This window comes from Helicoverpa armigera, chromosome 23, assembly GCF_030705265.1.
Source record: "Helicoverpa armigera isolate CAAS_96S chromosome 23, ASM3070526v1, whole genome shotgun sequence".
NCBI lineage: Eukaryota > Metazoa > Arthropoda > Insecta > Lepidoptera > Noctuidae > Helicoverpa > Helicoverpa armigera.
The window spans coordinates 8,132,412-8,144,342 of record NC_087142.1 but is presented as its reverse complement, the minus strand read 5'-3'; the positions used below and the strand labels follow the sequence as shown (position 1 = coordinate 8,144,342).

Below are 11,931 nucleotides of genomic sequence, written 5' to 3'. Positions count from 1 at the left end.
TAATAATTTTAAGTATTTCCTTTTGTATTTTATATTTATGGGTGTGGGTTGTGAATGAGATTGACAGGCAGGCAATTTTCTACATTTCATAGAGTAATAAATAAGGGTCAACAAAATATTTCATTGATTTGCAAGCAAGTGAATTATTAAAATATTTTGTGCCTCTTTTGCCGGTCCTTTACATCCTTACTAATATTCCTTACTAATATTATAAATCGGAAAGTGAGTTTGTTTGTTTGTTTGTTTGTTCCGCTTTCACGCCGTAACTACTGAACCGATTGCTTTGAAATTTTGCAGACGTAAAGTTAGAAGTCCGGATTAAATAATAGGGTACTTTTTATCCCGAAAAAAATAGATATTCCCGAGGGAAAACAAAAATATTGTTTGCTTGATGGATGGATTGTAGATGGCGCTGTGTGTCGTTTAAAACAAGGTAATATATTGCAATTTGCAATATATATTGCAAACGAATATGAACATACCTATAAATTTAGAAGCTAAATGATACGATAATGAATCCTCGAAAATGAGGAATTCTCGAGGGATGACGTATAATTTGTTTTATCGTCTTAACTGTTTTTTTACATCTACTTAGAAGTTTTCTTTTAGTTGTGATTTATACCGCAATATAACCGAATTCCACGCGGGCGAAGCCGCGGGCGGAAAGCTAGTGACCTATAAGTCAGTATTCAGATAACGTAAGCCATCTAAAGCATTCTTACTCATTCAAGAATTTAACCATTTGAAAACGACATATAAATCACTTGAATGTCATCAAGTTATATACGACTATGTATGGATTATTTACATATTTCTGACCTCTGAGCGCAATTTTGACGAATAATTTAAGAATTCTAATCTCCATTATGAATCAAAAACTTTATAAATATGAAGCTGATACACTAAAAATTTTATTTTTTAAGTTAACTTTGCAACTGTTATCAGAAAACAATATAGTGATAACCAATTAAGATCCTTTTAGTCTGCCTTTTGAGCATAATGGTCAACCTACCATTTGCCGTGTAGCGACGGCTTAAGAATACATATGTCGCTACCCCTTCTTCCAGTGGGTGTCGTAGAAGTCGACTAACCCCTGGGCCGCACTCATCGCGATAACCCGAATATTCACGTTATCGCGATATGTGTAGCCAAGTATTCGCGAACCCTTCGGCACTTCGGGCGAAGCTTCGGGCTTATCGCTTCGCTGTCGGTAAACTCTCGCAGATCAAAGGGTTTTATTGCGATGAACTTCGCGGTGCGCGGCCACACTTCAGTCGGCCCGTACGCATCGGCCAAGCGGACGTGTTTTCAACGCTAGTATTTTCTCTATAGTTTTCACTACAGTGCTGAACGAACATGGATTGGAGCAACGAAAAAATTTTAGAATTCATTGCGAATTATGAGACTGAGCCGATATTGTGGAACCCATTAGAAACTGGCCATAAAAGAAAAGATCTCTGCTACGACGCTTGGTTGAGGATTAAAAACAACTTAAGCTGGGCATGTACCGTGGAAGATTTGAAGAAAAAACGCGACTCCCTCATGGCATACTATAGGCAACACCTAAACAAGAAAAAAAAATCTTTCAAATCTGGAGCTGGGAGAGACGAAGTTTACCAAGTTAACTGGTTTAATAAAAAATAATTATTTGCTGCCATAAAATACAGAGCAACCGCGGCGTCCATGTTGTTTTTGCGTTTGTACATCGCGATAACATTTGAGCGATAAACTTCGTCTATTATATGTGGCCACCAAGATTCGCCGTAGCCCGAAGACGAAGTTTATCGCCCGAATGTTATCGCGATGAGTGCGGCCGTAGCATATTTGAGACAATTGCACCGAACACCAGTGCGAGAGAAGGAAAACTCGAAAAAAAACCCTCTATCAACCCGTCTGGCCAGCGTGATAGCAGTAGGCTAAATACCTCCATGAGCAGCACAAAAAAGCCACGGCCCCTAGTTCCCGGCAGTCCCGCTATTCCCGGTCACGGTGGCGACCGTGGTTACGGCGGGGCAGGGGGTGCGAAGAATCTCCGGGTTACGGGAGGCCACCAAACAAAACTGACTCTGGCGACGTACAACGGCCGCACGCTACGGCTTGACTCGCATCTGGCGCAACTCGAGGTGGAACTTGGGAAGATTAGGTGGCACATATTAGGGTTATGTGAAGTTCGAAGAGAGGGGGAGGACACCATAACCCTCGAATCAGGTCACCTAATGTACTTCCGAGAGGGAGACCAACAATCCCAAGGTGGCGTTGGGTTTCTGGTTAATAAGTCCCTAGCTGATAACGTTGTGGAGGTGTCTAGTGTGTCGAATAGGGTAGCGTACCTTATCATAAAGCTCACCGACAGGTATAGCCTCAAGGTAGTGCAAGTGTACGCACCGACCTCGACACATTCAGACGATGAAGTGGAGGATATGTTTGATGATATATCAAGGGCCCTCCACTTCACTACAAAGACCCATTACACCGTTGTCATGGGGGACTTTAACGCTAAAGTGGGAGTACAGATTTGCGGCGAATCGGCAGTAGGATCCCATGGATTTGGAAGCAGGAATCATAAGGGGCAAATGCTCGTCAACTTCCTCGAACGCGAGGGGCTCTTTTTGATGAACTCCTTTTTCAAAAAGCAGCCCCAAAGGAAGTGGACGTGGCAAAGCCCCGACACTATGACTAAAATGAGATTGACTTCATCATGACGAACAAGAAGCACATATTCAGAGACGTCTCCGTGATCAATAGGTTTAATACCGGTAGCGATCACCGACTTGTCCGAGGCTCTCTGAATATCAACTTCAAGGCCGAACGTTTCCGTCTGATGAAGGCCAGGCTCCGACCAACACTGCTCCAAACCATGACAGGATCCGAAACGTTCCAGTCAAATTTGGAGAACCGATTTGCCGCCGTGGAAACCACAACAGACGTTAACCAGAACCACGAATATGTGGTTCGGATCCTCAGGAGGAAGGTTCGAGATTCTGTAACATGCAGCGTAAGGGCAAGAAATCAAAGCTTTCGGAAGAGACATTAGGGCTTATGAAGAAACGACGTGAAAACCCGCCTGTCACTTCGTCAGCTAAGCGGGCTCTAAACCAAGAGATCAACAAGCACGTACGACGCGACCTCCGGTGCTCCAATACTCTTGCCATTGAAAGAGCAATTGAGCTGAATCGGGGTCAAAGGTGTTCGTACAATCTCTTGGAAGAAGCCACTTGACGAAGCTGACCACAAAAAGTGGAGAAGTCGTTTCTTCGGTGCCGGCAGTCCTTTCGGAAGTGGAAAATTTCTATGGCCGGTTATACGCATCGCATGCATCTCGACCTGATCCCGGAAATGAGGATTCTAGAGCCACATTAACACGCCATTTCACCGAAGACCTGCCAGAAGTCAGCAGTGGCGAAATCGAGATCGCTCTGAGACAGCTCAAAAATGGAAAAGCCCCTGGCGAGGATGGCATTACAACAGAGCTTTTAAAAGCAGGAGGTAAGCCCGTACTGGGGGAGCTCCAGAAGCTTTTTAATGCCGTCCTGTTTGAAGGGAGAACTCCAGAGGCGTGGAGTAGGAGTGTTGTCGTCCTGTTCTTCAAAAAGGGAGACAAAACCCAGTTGAAGAACTATCGACCCATTTCCTCCTAAGCCACGTCTATAAGCTGTTCTCAAGAGTGATCACGAACCGACTTGCGCGAAGACTCGACGAATTCCAACCACCGGAGCAGGCTGAGTTTCGAGCGGATACGGCACCATAGACCACATCCACACAGTGCGGCAGATTATACAGAAGACCGAGGAGTATAATCAGCCCCTGTGTCTAGCATTTGTGGACTATGAGAAGGCCTTTGACTCGGTTGAAATCTGGTCTGTTCTGGAGTCCCTGCAGCGTTGTCAAGTAGATTGGCGATACATCCAAGTGATGAGATGTCTCTACAAAGCCGCTACAATGTCCGTCCAAGTACAGAATCAGCAAACAAGGCCCATACCGTTGCATCGAGGAGTGAGACAAGGGATGTTATTTCCCGAAACTGTTCACTAATGCAATGGAGGATATGTTCAAGACGCTGAACTGGAAAGGACGCGGCATCAACATCAATGGCGAACACATCTCTCACTTGAGATTTGCTGACGATATCGTCATCATGGCGGAAACGCTGCAGGACCTACAACAGATGCTTAACGACCTGGCTGAATCTTCTCTACGCATCGGCCTACGGATGAACTTGGACAAAACCAAGGTCATGTTCAATGAACATGTTCTACCGGAACCGATTGCGATACACGGCGCCGTTCTCGAAGTTGTTCGGAAATATGTATACCTCGGGCAGACATTGCAGTTAGGTAGAAACAACTTTGAGGACGAGGTGAATAGGAGAATTCAGTTGGGTTGGGCTGCATTTGGGAAGCTACGTCGAGTCCTAACATCGTCGATTCCACAGTGCCTAAAGACAAAAGTCTTCAATCAGTGCGTCCTACCTGTCATGACTTACGGAGCCGAAACGTGGACACTGACGGTACGGCTGGTCCACAAGTTTAAAGTCGCTCAGCGGGCTATGGAAAGAGCTATGCTCGGCGTTTCTCTGAGGGATCGCATCAGAAATGAGGTAATCCGTCAGAGAACCAAGGTCATCGACATAGCCTACCGAATCAGCAAGCTGAAGTGGCAGTGGGCTGGCCATATTAGCCGAAGAACCGATAACCGTTGGGGTAAACGAGTTCTAGAGTGGAGACCGCGCCTCGGCAAACGTAGTGTAGGACGTCCTCAGGCACGGTGGAGTGATGACTTGCGCAAGACGGCTGGCAGGAGCTGGATGCGAGAAGCCGAAAATCGATCTCAGTGGCGTGCACTTGGAGAGGCCTATGTCCAGCAGTGGACTGCGATAGGCTGATGATGGTCAACCTATCCGAAATCTATCTCTTTACAAATCGACTCCATCCAAAGGTTGTCTGGAAGCTTGGATGGCTTTAAGCGATAAGACCGCTTACTCCCTCATATTTGTTTGTTATGTCCTTGTCTATGTTTGGTGTACAATAAAGAATATTTCTCTTCTATTCAACGACAAAGCAAGCTTTTCCAGAAACAAAACTGGTCAGAACAAAAGGATGATTCTTTTTAGTTGCTTTAATTATGTCGCAGTTTTCAAGAATTAAGACGAGAAAGAAAAAAAACAACTAATAGAACAACACACAAAATACTTTATTAAAACTTCAATAAGCTGCAAAATGTGTCAACTGCAAAGCTACAATGACATAAGTAATGCAAAGTGCGGCGGAGGAGAACAGCAGGTTGATGTCGAGCGGCACCGCGCGAGAGCGTGTATCGGAACGGACGCAGGCGCACGTACTGCAGCGCCGTCTGCAGCTCGAACCGGAGACACTCGTCTGATGACATACAGAGCTCAATGATACTCCAATTGAAGTATAACATTTGGAGTCTAACAAAACACTCAAACAACCAGTCTTTTCAAGGAGTGTGGAGCCTTTTGGATACTGGGCCGAAGAGGTCAGATGGAAAGTCACTCTATGTAGAACTCCGGTTTCAGCAACGTTGGGTAAGACTGGAAACCGACCACAGTGTAATTGGGAAATGGCTACGCAGATAACGATGATAAAAGTGGCGGATCTACTTAACGAAGGTTCACAGATGGCAATGCCTCACCTGAACACTTAAGTATTTGTGTAGTGAGCGTCTCCTTAATTCGATTCACTTCGTACATGATCGTTTCCACAATAATCGCTGGACTTGATATCAGCACTAGTGAGGGATATAGGTCCAAAAATACATAGATAATTTGCGGCGATGGCTCCAACTAAAAGTAAAGAAAATTGATTGATATGTGAGACGAAAGGAACAATCGGTTTTCTTATGAATTTTGATTTTAAACTTCTAATGAATTTTGATAAATCCAAAAATATACCTGTGCAATAATGTACTGAAGAAAAAAATTAACAACCACACAAGTTCTACAAAAGTTTGTAATCCAGTTGACGGTTATCTGAAACAACCACCATGTTATGTATTTCTTTCCTACAAAAATAAAAAAATATATATAAGATAATACTTTACTTACCACATTTTGCAATAGCTCATCAAGAGATTGGAAATTATCCAGCAAGTTATTATAATACAACAAGCTTTTCCGTACATTTGTAATACTGATAGCTATTGCATCCTGTCCCGTTATATTAATGGGGATTGAGTTTGTCTCTAAGAATGTTCTTAAATTCTTCATACGTCTATGAAGCATTGTGAAGATGATTATGAGGGCAAAGTGATTGAGGTCTGTGGCTAAAACTGCGCAAGTTATACTACAAAATGCAAGGATTGACGAAGGATGGGAAAGGATATGAGCAATGATAAGACAAATCCTTACAAAAGCACTTCCAAATATGCTAAAGATGGCATAATTGGTTAATGATAAATTTTGTTTGAAGCCTATGATGCGGTCATTAGTCATGTTGGCAGCGAGGAAGGCAGGGTAACGATCTCGGCTGAAAATCAAGCAAATAATGACAGCGCACGTGTAATCGATGATGATGAAACTGAAAACCGGGAGAGGCACTCTTTTGGACAATGAAATGACGTACATGCTGACAATAGAGGAACACACACAAACGCAATAGAATTTTGTCAAGAATCGAGTGAGTTTTGATTGACCGACAGTAGTATAATTTCCAAGTAACAATCGCAGAAGCGCAATAATTTGTATAAGACATAATGTTGGAGATTTGAATTGAAATAAGAGCTTCAGATTCATGTTGGTTGGTTACTTCGCGTACAGTTGTGTACTGGCTACTATCCATTATTATCGATGGACGGAAAATTTTACAGTTATTTTTGTAAACATAAAATAATTATACTGATGCAGCATGTTGATTAAGTACGTTTTCCAGAAGGTTCTATTTATTTTGGTCTTCTGTATTATCATTCTAGGAAGTCACTTTATATCTAATTTTGGATAGAAGAAAAAATATGCAACCGGAATGCGTGATGATTAGAGCAACTGTATAAAAATAAATAAAAATGGGCAGTTTGAACTGCTGCGACTGAGATTACCGTAGTCGTTTCGATCATCACTTTGAAGTTTACAGGTATACCCTGTATATTTACTAGGGCTTATTTACTGATACGTACTTTTGATACTGATTTTATTTTTCAAATTATAGACCATTTTCACACAAACATTTTTTTCAACATGTGCATTATTCAGCAAAATGATTTAACTGCAAAGCTACGATGACATAAGTAATACAAAATGCTGTGGAGGTGAACAGCAGGTTGATGTCGAGCGGCACCGCGCGGCAGAGCGTGTATCGGAACGGACGCAGGCGCACGTACTGCAGCGCCGTCTGCAGCTCGAACCGGAGACACGCGTCTGGAAAGAAATAAGATATACAACGTGTTATATAGAATGCCAGTTCTTCATCACCCAGCTTTGTCTCTGGATCTGTATACTTTAAGACGATGGGAAACATCTCCTTAGCTTAAAGTACCCACACTGCACTCACCAACACTCATGGTCAATTTGGGGCATAAGTGTTGGGGAGTGCAATTTTAGGCTGTGTAATTTTTTTGTACGTCTATAACGCAAGTCGGCAATCTTCCTGTCGCAATTAAAATTGTGACGATATCTTACCTGAGGTTCTCAATATTTGCGTGGTTAGAATGGCCTTGATTTTCTCCACTTCGCCTATAGTTACCTCTACAATCAACGCTGGAGAATAGATCATCACTTTTGAATGTAGTGCCCCTACCGTAAGGGCTCCCAAGAACAGGTCCGAATAATGCTGGAAATATTGTATTACAGTTGTTTGCATTTAGACCATGTGTAGTTAATGTTATGCATTAACTTACCCCAGTGGAATAAAAAACTGTAATGCTGTATAACAGAATAATCACTCTTGAAGTATAACAGACCCAGTTAGCAAATAGCTGCAATAAAAAGAAGAGACTTAGATACTTTAACCAGTTCTAGTAATACAGAAAAAATATAAAAATAAAATGTACCATATATTGAAGCTGCTGGCCGAGCCCTTCCAAGTAATCCAACAAATTATTGTAATAAACCAAACTCATCCTTACATTTCGGATACTGTTTGCAACGTTATTTCGCGCAGTAATACAAATAGGGACTGAATTGGATGCTAAGAATAATCTCAGACACTTCATACGGTTTTGTATTGACGCAAATAGGATAATGATTGTCACATAGTAAAGGTCCAGGGCTATGGCGGCGAGGAAAACAAAAAAATGCTCAAGAAATGGGTGAATATACGTTGAACCAAAGCTAACAGTAATCACATATCGCATTACAGTATTTACAAAAATGATCAAGTACGAATAACGGGTGATCAGAGACATTTTTTCGAAACCAATAATTCTGTCGTTCGTCTTGATGGCAGTAAAAAAGTTCAAAAATAGATTAAAGCCGTATATTAAAGACAAGGAGGATATCAAAGCGTATTCAACAATTGAAACGAAGATCAAAGAATAAATATTTTTTTCATGCACTTCAATGAAGTAGAAGTTTGAGATGACAACAACAGAGAAACAAATGCAGTACAACTTCATGAAATAGCAGATAGTTTTGGATTCGGTGATATGCATGTAACTGCCAAGTAAGAGACGACATGCTGCTATGGTTTTAAGTACCCACTCAGATACGATTAGTTGATTGGGAAGCTGGCGCTCGGGTATCATGGCGGCAAGTGACTGCTTCAACTTTTGGCTAAACTTCTATTGCCAGTATCGATTTATGTCCGATGTGGGAATATAAATAAACTCCACTTTTGCTGGTAGCGACACGAGTATATATAAATTCACAGGTGTGCCCGTGTTTGTGATTACTATCGCTGTTATTAAAATCTATATTGAGAAGTAGGTACAATAATTTATATGACCTTGACATTTTTTCCATTTAGTATGAATGTCCTTCTTAACTTCTAAAAGAACTGTTTTGTATAAATGATCTTGGGTGTTTGAAGTACAGACATTCCAATATTTGATGATCTATGGTATTTCCTTCGTTTTTAGAAATTCTTAATTTAACAATGTTGTCATGAATATTCCTAGTTCTTGCCCATTTGCCAATAAACATGAGCACAATTTTTGTCAGGTGAAATCAAACCTCCATATGAATCAAAAATCTTTATGAATTGATTAGTTTATCAGCTTCAAAATAAAGATTTTGATTCTTATGGAAATTACATTTCTCCTGACAAAAACTGCGCTCAGGTAAGAAATATGTAAATAATCCATACATAATGTAGGTATGACTTGATGACATTTATATGATTTATGTGTCGTTCGCTTTGAAGACTTTGATATCCGAAAAGCTGTACATGGTGTTTCGTTTTCAAATGGTTAGATTTTTAAATGAGTATGGATGGATTAAATGGATATACTTATGTACCTATACTCCATTCAAAATAACATTAGAAATTTAAGTAAACCTATTTTACTGTTTGTTCAACCGATTTTGACTTCTATTGCGTTAGTAGTATGATTAATGGCGGCAGCAGTAAATACTTGGTATTGTAACCACTATTTTGCTTTCAATTCCGTTCTTTTGTCTACGGAATAGAAGTCAAAATCGGTTGAACAAACAGTAAAAAAGGTTTACTTAAATTTCTAATGTTATTTTGAATGGAGTATAAGTCATATTAAATTGTCTACTTGCTTATAAAACTATGGATAAGATTAAGTAACCTACCTGTTCATATTTCTTTAATTTTTACGTTTTCTAAATACCGTCTTATAGGTCATGTTTGTAAAACACCAGCAAAAGAGGCACAAACATTTTATCCATTCACTTGCAAATCAATGAAATATTTTGTTTTCCCTTATTTATTGCGCTAAGAAATGTGTCTTTAAATTGCCTGCCTATCAATCTTACACACTCATACATCTAAAAAACAAAAGGGAATGCTTAAAATTATTATTTTCCTACATATTATTTTGTATCCCACCTTGTAAAATGCTGACAAAGCTTCGGTATCTGTCGCCTAGGGCGCCGTCTAATATGCTAATACTTGCCGAAAAGATGGCGAATATAGGACGTAGCCTTTTGTATATTTTTTTACTTCTTTTGTTGAGTGACGTCTATTATATTGAGGGGAACTTATCTTAAAACTTCAGTTGTAGTTTTATAAGATTTTTATTTTACAGTTAAGTGTAAGTTGTGCCATTTACTTAACTATAACGATACTTAATAAAACGGCAAATCGGCGGTTTGATAACAGAAAACGGTTCGGTTATATTATAATTAGGTACATGGTGCAACTCACCACAAGCATATTCTGTTATTTGACCCTTTTTGAAATATAAAGAAACTTTCAACTAGAAAGTTCTCGGTACAAGTATTAATATCAAGTTATTCCTTCATCTTAATTTACAAAAACATTTTGATGAAATAAATAGGCAGATCCCCTGACTGATTTGTAAAGAGGACAAATATTCAGACTAACGAAAATAAGACCAAGACGATTTGATAATATTTCACATCCTGTAAGTATTCACCCTCGGGAATTCGAATAACAATGCCTCCATACACATTACCTCATAAAAATCATACATAAAAATCTGTATGCTCCAAATAAAAGTGGGTAGGTAAGGAACCTTGCCAATTTGTAGCTACTTTACGTTTCCAATCGCTGGAGGCAATAACATCATTCTATTTTATTGTTTCAAATCGTTACAGGTTTTCTTAAAACAAATTACTTTTAAGACAACAAACGGCAGTCGAGTTAGAGGGCAAAAATATTCATGTAATTTTTCTTAAGTTAAGAATAAAGGACGTGGCACATTACAGCAGCACCGCAACAGCACGGCTCCACACCAGCATTTAAGTTGTCATTCAATTTAGAGCATTAAATCGTGTATATTATAATATATTTCGTAATGTCAATATGATAAAGGCAACGGCGAGCAGTCAGCGTGCTCGCCGCTTCCTCACAACTCGACTCGCCGCACGCGTGCTGCAAGCGAGCGGTCCTCATGCGTACAGCGCGCCGACGGCGTGCTAATTGCGCGCCGACGCCGAGCCGGCAGCGAAACAACGACATTACGTCGAGTTCAATCATAACATCAATCATAATCGTCTTAAAATAAAATTGAGTTTGCGGTGACAGCAAGCTTACACCTCCCGGCCGTCGCGCGGCCGGCGTGCCGACGGCGAGCGGACAGCGCGTGGTTGGCGCGCTGGCAGCTAGCCGTAGTCTGAATTCGAAGCGACGCCGTGCTGCGGCCGTGCTGCTATAATGTGCCACAAGCTTAAGCCTAGAAGAGTGGCTACAAAATTAATTGGTAGAAGCTCAGGCTATAGATATGGTCCATAGGCTATACTTAGAGGTTCCTATAACTTGAAAGTACCTATAAATCTCAATAAAGAGATGGAAATCCTTTCCACTTCCATTTATATACCGTAGCGTACAATTTTAACGCACTTCAAAATCCTAAAATCCTTGGCTTCAAACGAAACGTATCTCAATTCTAGTGACGTCACCTCCTATAAAAATAAACAAAAAGAACTCTATACTTTATGCCCCACACGGGACGACCATAAACTCCAATAGAACAGAAAGGTATTCACTCGTAATGTTCGGGAAAATTTTAAATTTTACGACGTCAAATACTTTAATCGACTTTTTATTGTCGTTTTAGTACTGAACCCGTTAAACGGCTTTTAAATATTGAATATGAGATTAATTGTCTGTAAACGTTTTAAATGGTGGATTTTTCTAATATGCATGTCAGTAGCAGACTACCTATTTCCCTCACCATACTACCTACCTTCTGCTCGTAAGAAAGTCCAAGCTATTTGAATTACAATTTCGAACTAAAAGAAAACAAGCTTTAGGTACCTACGTCCTATCGAATTCATTTTCATGTTACCTATTCGTATTAAAGTATGTAGATATGTAGACACTTTTTGTTGAG

General features: G+C 40.4%; 1 long non-coding RNA gene across 1 annotated transcript; it reads right to left on the bottom strand.

The window, feature by feature from the left end:
* Window positions 1-5,271: 5,271 nt before the first annotated feature.
* Window positions 5,272-7,771, bottom strand: LOC135118515 (uncharacterized). The gene is made up of 3 exons (XR_010277628.1): window positions 5,912-7,771; window positions 5,653-5,803; window positions 5,272-5,375 (listed from the first exon to the last, which is right to left on the bottom strand). It is a non-coding gene; the product is annotated as an uncharacterized LOC135118515 (long non-coding RNA).
* Window positions 7,772-11,931: the final 4,160 nt, after the last annotated feature.